Source organism: Ranitomeya variabilis, chromosome 3, assembly GCF_051348905.1.
Source record: "Ranitomeya variabilis isolate aRanVar5 chromosome 3, aRanVar5.hap1, whole genome shotgun sequence".
Taxonomy (NCBI): Eukaryota; Metazoa; Chordata; class Amphibia; order Anura; family Dendrobatidae; genus Ranitomeya; species Ranitomeya variabilis.
Genome location: NC_135234.1, coordinates 543,752,912 through 543,759,575, shown reverse-complemented (window position 1 = coordinate 543,759,575; position 6,664 = coordinate 543,752,912).

The window sequence follows — 6,664 nt, the reverse complement described above, 5'->3', positions numbered from 1 at the left end:
ACCGAAGAAAAACACAAATTCAATAGCTAACGTTCAGACAATAGCCTATGTCTCCTGGCCTACTGAAAATAGACATCTGGCATAATTAAGATTAAATTCTGTGTCATCATACCTTATGATTGGTTAGAGTGTGCAACTATGGGCTCATACTCATTTGCGAGCAACTCGGATGAGTCTCGCACAGCAATACTTGGCACTGCACCTGGCACAAAGGAGCGGAGCGTGCGGCTGCATGTATTCCTATGCAGCCACACGGTCCGATCTGAGTGCTGGCAGCAGCGCCGGGTATTAACATGTGAGACTCATCCGAGTTTCGCGCAAGTGAGTATGAGCCCTAAGACCGTAATTCTTTGAGATAGTTTTGGGAAATAAGGCCCCGTACATGGCACATTTGTTGTTTATTGGGCTGATAGACAGGTCTGTAGAACTGTGCAGTCTGAAAGAAAGGTTATACTGAAAAATACAGGAGGAAATCCTGTAATACTTGTATAGTAGTGCGACTACATCATGTCGCTACTAATGTAAAGATAAAATGGACAACCAGAGCACATACACGGCTTTCAAAATATCCATATAAAAAGACATAAACCTTCATGGCTTGTCTCTCAGGGCCAGAAAGATTATACAGTCTGGACTTTGGAAGCTTAGCTTCGGGAGTCAGTTTAATAGGACAGTCATATGTACGGTGAAGAGGCAAATCCTGACACTCCCTATCAGAAAAAATGTCCTCAAAACCAGACAAAAATGCAGGTACGGTAACTATAGAGACTGTAGAAAGAAAAAAATATTTAAACAGTTCTCATGGAGTAATCTCCCCACTCAACGATCTCCCTTGTTTGCCAATCAACCAATGGATTGTGTTTCACCAACCCAGGAAGACGGTCCAGGACATAGCAAGGAATTATCTCACAATGAACCGACCCCACCCTCAGTCTTGCATTATATACAATCTGAGTCAGAGATTTCTGTGCAAGTGGCGCTGAGTCGATGGCGAAGATGGGAATGGGCTTATCTAAAGTACAGCAAGCAAGCCCATGAGTTCTAGCAAACATCATCAATCATGCTGACTCCAGCTCCACTGTCAAAAAATGCAGAAATCTCCTGGGTTTTGCTCTCTAGCACCATCTCTTCAGTCAGGACAAAACAGGAACTGCAGGTTGATGATAAATGCACCCCTTGCTTATTCAACTCCAGACTACCAAGTGTTAAATGAGTCTCCTTTTGCTTAGGCATCAAAGGACAGGCCACAGTAAAATGTCCCTTTTTCACACACAAAAAAATCACACTACCTTCTTTTCCCAAATCTCCGAGGAAATGTACGATGCAAAGGCACCCCCTACCTGCATGGGTTCCTCCACCTTCCCCAGAACTGGTTCACCGCTAGACCGCTCCCTTGGCAAAGGACCAATACCCTGAAAAATAGGCTTTGGAGAAGGTGGTCTTACCTATCCCAAAAGTGTCTATCAACACCTTTTTTGCCAATGACATAGCAGCCTCCAAAGACTCAGGGGTTTCATACACTGCCAAAGCATCCTTCAACCTTTCAGTAAGGCCCTGAAAAAATTGGCTTCTGAGAGCCAGGTCGTTCCATTTAGTATCAGTTGTCCATCTGCATAATTCAGAGCTATATGGCTCCACTGACCAATTCCTCTGCTGAAGGTGACACAATCTGGACTCAGCCAAGGAGACTCAGTTATGGTCATCATAGTTAAGGGCTAGAGCACAAATCCCTCCACAGACTGGGGACAAACCGAATCCTGTGGCAAAGAGAAAGCCCAGAATTGAGGATCTCCTTGCAGCCGAGAGGTCACAATACCAACTCGTTGCTCCTCATTTCTGGAGTAGTAAGGACATAGTTTAAAATACAGTTTGCAAGCCTTCAACACAAAAATCCTCCAGACAACCTGTCCAGGAGCGCAACCTTGGGTTCCAGCTGGACCGATCTACCTGCAGAGACCCCAACATCAGCAACCTGCAGCCGCTGTTGCTTCTGCCGAACCTCGTAGCACAGGTCATTCATCTCCAGAGACAGACCGCGTAGCTGCTCTGCCAGCCCTGCAACCGGATCTATAACCAAAGGAAAAAAGGAAAAAAAATACATGCCCAAGGGAATAAAAACACATAAAACCACATGTCATTTTTTTTCCTAAATATGCATGGCCAGTGATAATGTCACGCAGTGTGGGAAGACTAAGTGCAACATGAGGGGAAGGAAGCCTAAACGCTAGAGAAAGGGGGACCCCTAGGCAGATCTAATAGCACTCTGCCTCCCCTACCATCCCTATATTGGTTCCACACCAAGCGCTGAGCAGGAACCGAAGCCCTGTATATCACTAGAGCTAGGCCCTGATTAGGGAAGGGGGGATGAGCACTGGTCAGTCCCCACTGTGCATGAAAGAGAAGGGAGACAAACAAGGGGGAAGCAACTTAGCTTGAGCAGACTCAGAGAGGTAACTCCAAACGTCTTTCAACAGCACCAGAGAGGAAGTAAGCTGACTGCTATAGCTCCAAGCCTTCACAAGGGAAAAATGTGAATATCACCAGTGACTCCCTGAAGCAGACTGAGAGTCTATAAACACCCAGGTCCAGGTGTGTCAATTAGAGCCACAGGAAGTTTGCCACTGGGTCCAAAAGTCAGAAGGATTAAGTAGGCATCTGCAAAGCTAAATGCAGAGAACTTCTGCAGCCGAGTGTGAAGAGTGACTAGCATCAGACACACCCGTGACACCGGGCCTGCAGTATTGGCAGCATGGTTAGAATTCTGCTTTTCTTTAGTTCTGTGATCTGATTTTTTCATTTTATTATGTTGGCTGAATCGGGATGAAATGGACGCATCTTGTCCGTGCTCCCACTATACCATACAAAGGGGTATCTCAAATGTTGAAATTCCATAACATATCATGACAGTGGTTAGAGCTCTGCTTTTCAAATACAGAGATATGTAACTCTGTAAAGCAATACATTTTAAAAGGGATAGGATTTTATTCAAATATGTAAGTTAGCACTATATACTTCTCTTATGTACTCAGCCTGACTTCTAAGCATCTGTGAATGTCCTCCATTATGGCTATAACATTGACATAGAACCTTCTCATTAAAAATGTTTTAATCCCTGTAAAAATATTAAATAAAATGCAAAGGACAAAGATACAGGCCCCTTTTATACTATGTGGGTAGAAAATTTAAATACAGTCTATTTGACATGCTTGAAAATTGAACATGAGAAAAGCTGGTCTATGTGAGAAGAATAAGGCAGTGTCCGACCCTTTGTATTTCTCTAGCCTGCCACATGATGGCAGGATGATTTCAGATTTTACTCACCATAAGAACAAGAACAATTAGATTTCTGTGTGTTAAAGTTTATTGATCAAAGTTTTTTTTTTCAGACAATATTGTACTGCAAAGTTATTTTCAATGTGTTGCTGCCAGCTTTACTACATGGGTTTGCTGCATCCTGAGAGTGCATTAGTTCTAAGACATGGGCAGGTAAATGCTGTCCCTTTTTGCTGTATTAATTTTTGGAGGATTTTTATTCCTCCTTTTGTGGCTTTTCTGTTAAGTTTAGTGTTAGGACTCGCAAGTGGCATCTGGCTAATGGTCGCATGGTTGGTGCTGATATGGTGCTGTGACATGGTTGGTGCTACCATAAATGTTTGTGGTAATAACCAACGTGTGCTGTGCTTTTAGTTCCTTAGTAAGAGAAAACCACATTTTTACAAATGTAGTTAGGGTCTCATAGAAGTACATCAGTCCAGTGAGTATGGTAATGCATTATTAGTTTACAAACTACAAACTACAAAGGACAAGCTACACGTTCATATACAAATCACATATAAAGAAAATGTGATAAAAGTAGCATGGTGCTGGCAACATAGTGTTTAAACTGCCAGACACCAACCCTATAACATAGTGAAGATACAAGTTCTGTTTAGTTAACCCCTTCAAGTCGCGGCCATAACTTTTATATTTTTCCGTCAATGTGGTCATGTGAGGGCTTATTTTTTGTGGGACGAGTTATACTTTTGAACTCCACAATTGGTTTTACCATGACTTTTACTAGAAAACGGAAAAAAAATTTCAAGTGCGGTGAAATTGCAAAAAAAGTGCAATCCCACACTTGTTTTTTGTTTGGCTTTTTTGCTAGGTTCACTAAATGCTAAAACTAACCTGCCATTGTGATTCTCTAGGTCATTACGAGTTCATAGAAACCTAACATGTCTAGGTTATTTTTTATCCAAGTGGTGAAAAAAAATTCAAAACTTTGCTTAAAAAAAAAAAAAAAGTGCCATTTTCCGATACCCGGAGCGTCTCCATTTTTCGTGATCTGGGGTCGGGTGAGGGCTTATTTTTTGCGTGCAGAGCTGACGTTTTTAAAAATATCACTTTTGTGCAGATACGTTGTTTTGATCGCCCGTTATTGCATTTTAATGCAATGTCGCAGCGACCAAAAAAACGTAATTCTGGCATTTCTAATTTTTTTTTCGCTACGCTGTTTAGCGATCAGGTTAATGCTTTTTTTTTCTTGATAGATCGGGCGATTCTGAACGCGGCGATACCAAATACGTGTAGGTTTGATATTTTTTTTATTGTTTTATTTAGGATGGGGCGAAAGGGGGGTGATTTAAACTTTTATATTTTTTATATTTTTTTCATATTTTTAAAAACATTTTTTTTTTACTTGTGCCATGCTTCAATAGCCTCCGTGGGAGGCTAGAAGCAGGCACAACTAGTTTGGCTCAGCTACATAGCAGCGATCATCAGATCGCTGCTATGTAGCTGAATTGCAGGTGTGCTGTGACCACAGGGGGGCGCTCACAGCAGGCCGGCATCAGTAACCATAGAGGTCTCAAGGACCTCTATGGTTACTGTCCTGACACATCGCCAACCCCCGATCATGTGACGGGGGTCGGCGATGAGGTCATTTCCGGCCGCACGGCCGGAAGCGGTAGTTAAATGCCGCTGTCAGCGTTTGACAGTGGCATTTAACAGGTTAATAGCGGCGGGTGAATAGCGATTTCACCCGCTGCTGTTGCGCGCACATGTCAGCTGTACAAAACAGCTGACATGTCGCGACTTTGATGTGGGCTCAGCGCCGGAGCCCACATCAAAGGTGAAGACACGACATGCGCAGTAATAGTACGGCGCATGTCGTGAAAGGGTTAAATCTTGTAGAAGTATAAGAAATGCTTTCACTTAATAAAGATTAATTGAATTTCCCCCAATTGTTGCAAACATATTTCACTTTGTGTTACATTGAGGTGTACTTAAAGGGAATCTGTAAGCAGGTTTTTGCTATGTAATCTGAGGACAGCATGAGGTAGAGGTTAAAACACTAAATTCAACAATGTGGGTCAGGCTGTGTCCTGTTGTTTGCTTACACTGAAGGTTTTATCACTTGGTGATTATCATTGCCTGGACTACAGCAGCGCTTGCATGCTAGTCTGACTGAGCCCCCTTCTGTGATAAGCAACTCGCTGTCTGTAGATAATGTACAGTGGGGAAAATACGTATTTGATATACTGCCGAATTTTTCAGTTTTCCCACCTACAAAGAATGGAGAGGTCTGTAATTTTTATCATAGGAACACTTCAACTGTGAGACACAGAATCTTAGAATAAAAAGCAGAAAATCATATTGTATTATTTTTAAATAATTATATTGCATTTTATTGCAGGAAATAAGTATTTGTTCACCAACCAACCAGCAAGAATTCAGTCTCTTTGTATGCGTTTTGCCGCGTTTGACGACGCATGCGTCCTTTCTATGCTTGCGTTTTGTTGCAGAAATGCAACATGTAGCAATTTCTAGAGGCGTTTTTTTGCAGCAAAAAAAACGCATGCTTTTTTTGCGGCAAAAAATGTATTGCTGTCTATGTAAACGCATGCGTTTTTAAGCACATGCGTTTGGTTGCGTATTAAAACGCATGCGTTACAATAGAAAAAAACAAGAATACACACTGATAAGCCACCCCCCACCATCAAGGTGATAAAGGGATCCAAACCCTAACCCTACCCCTAACCCTACCCCTAACCCTAAAGCTGGTAATTCAATTGCCGGCTTTTCATTTCTCCTGCCTAAACCCGACATGATATGAGACATGGTTTATATACAGTAAACCATCTCATATCCCCCCTTTTTTTTGCATATTCCACACTACTAATGTTAGTAGTGTGTATGTGCAAAATTTCGGCGCTGTAGCTATTAAATTTAAGGGTTAAATCGCGGAAAAAATTGGCGTGGGCTCCCGCGCAATTTTCTCCGCCAGAGTGGTAAAGCCAGTGACTGAGGGCAGATATTAATAGCCAGGAGAGGGTCCATGGTTATTGGCCCCCCCCCTGGCTAAAAACATCTGCCCCCAGCCACCCCAGAAAAGGCACATCTGGAAGATGCGCCTATTCTGGCACTTGGCCACTCTCTTCCCACTCCCGTGTAGCGGTGGGATATGGGGTAATGAAGGGTTAATGTCACCTTGCTATTGTAAGGTGACATTAAGCCAGATTAATAATGGAGAGGCATCAATTATGACACCTATCCATTATTAATCCAATTGTATGAAATGGTTAAAAATAACACACACAATATTGCAAAGTATTTTAATGAAATAAACACACAGGTTGTTGTAATATTTTATTGCTCTCTCAATCCACCTGAAGACCATCGTTCT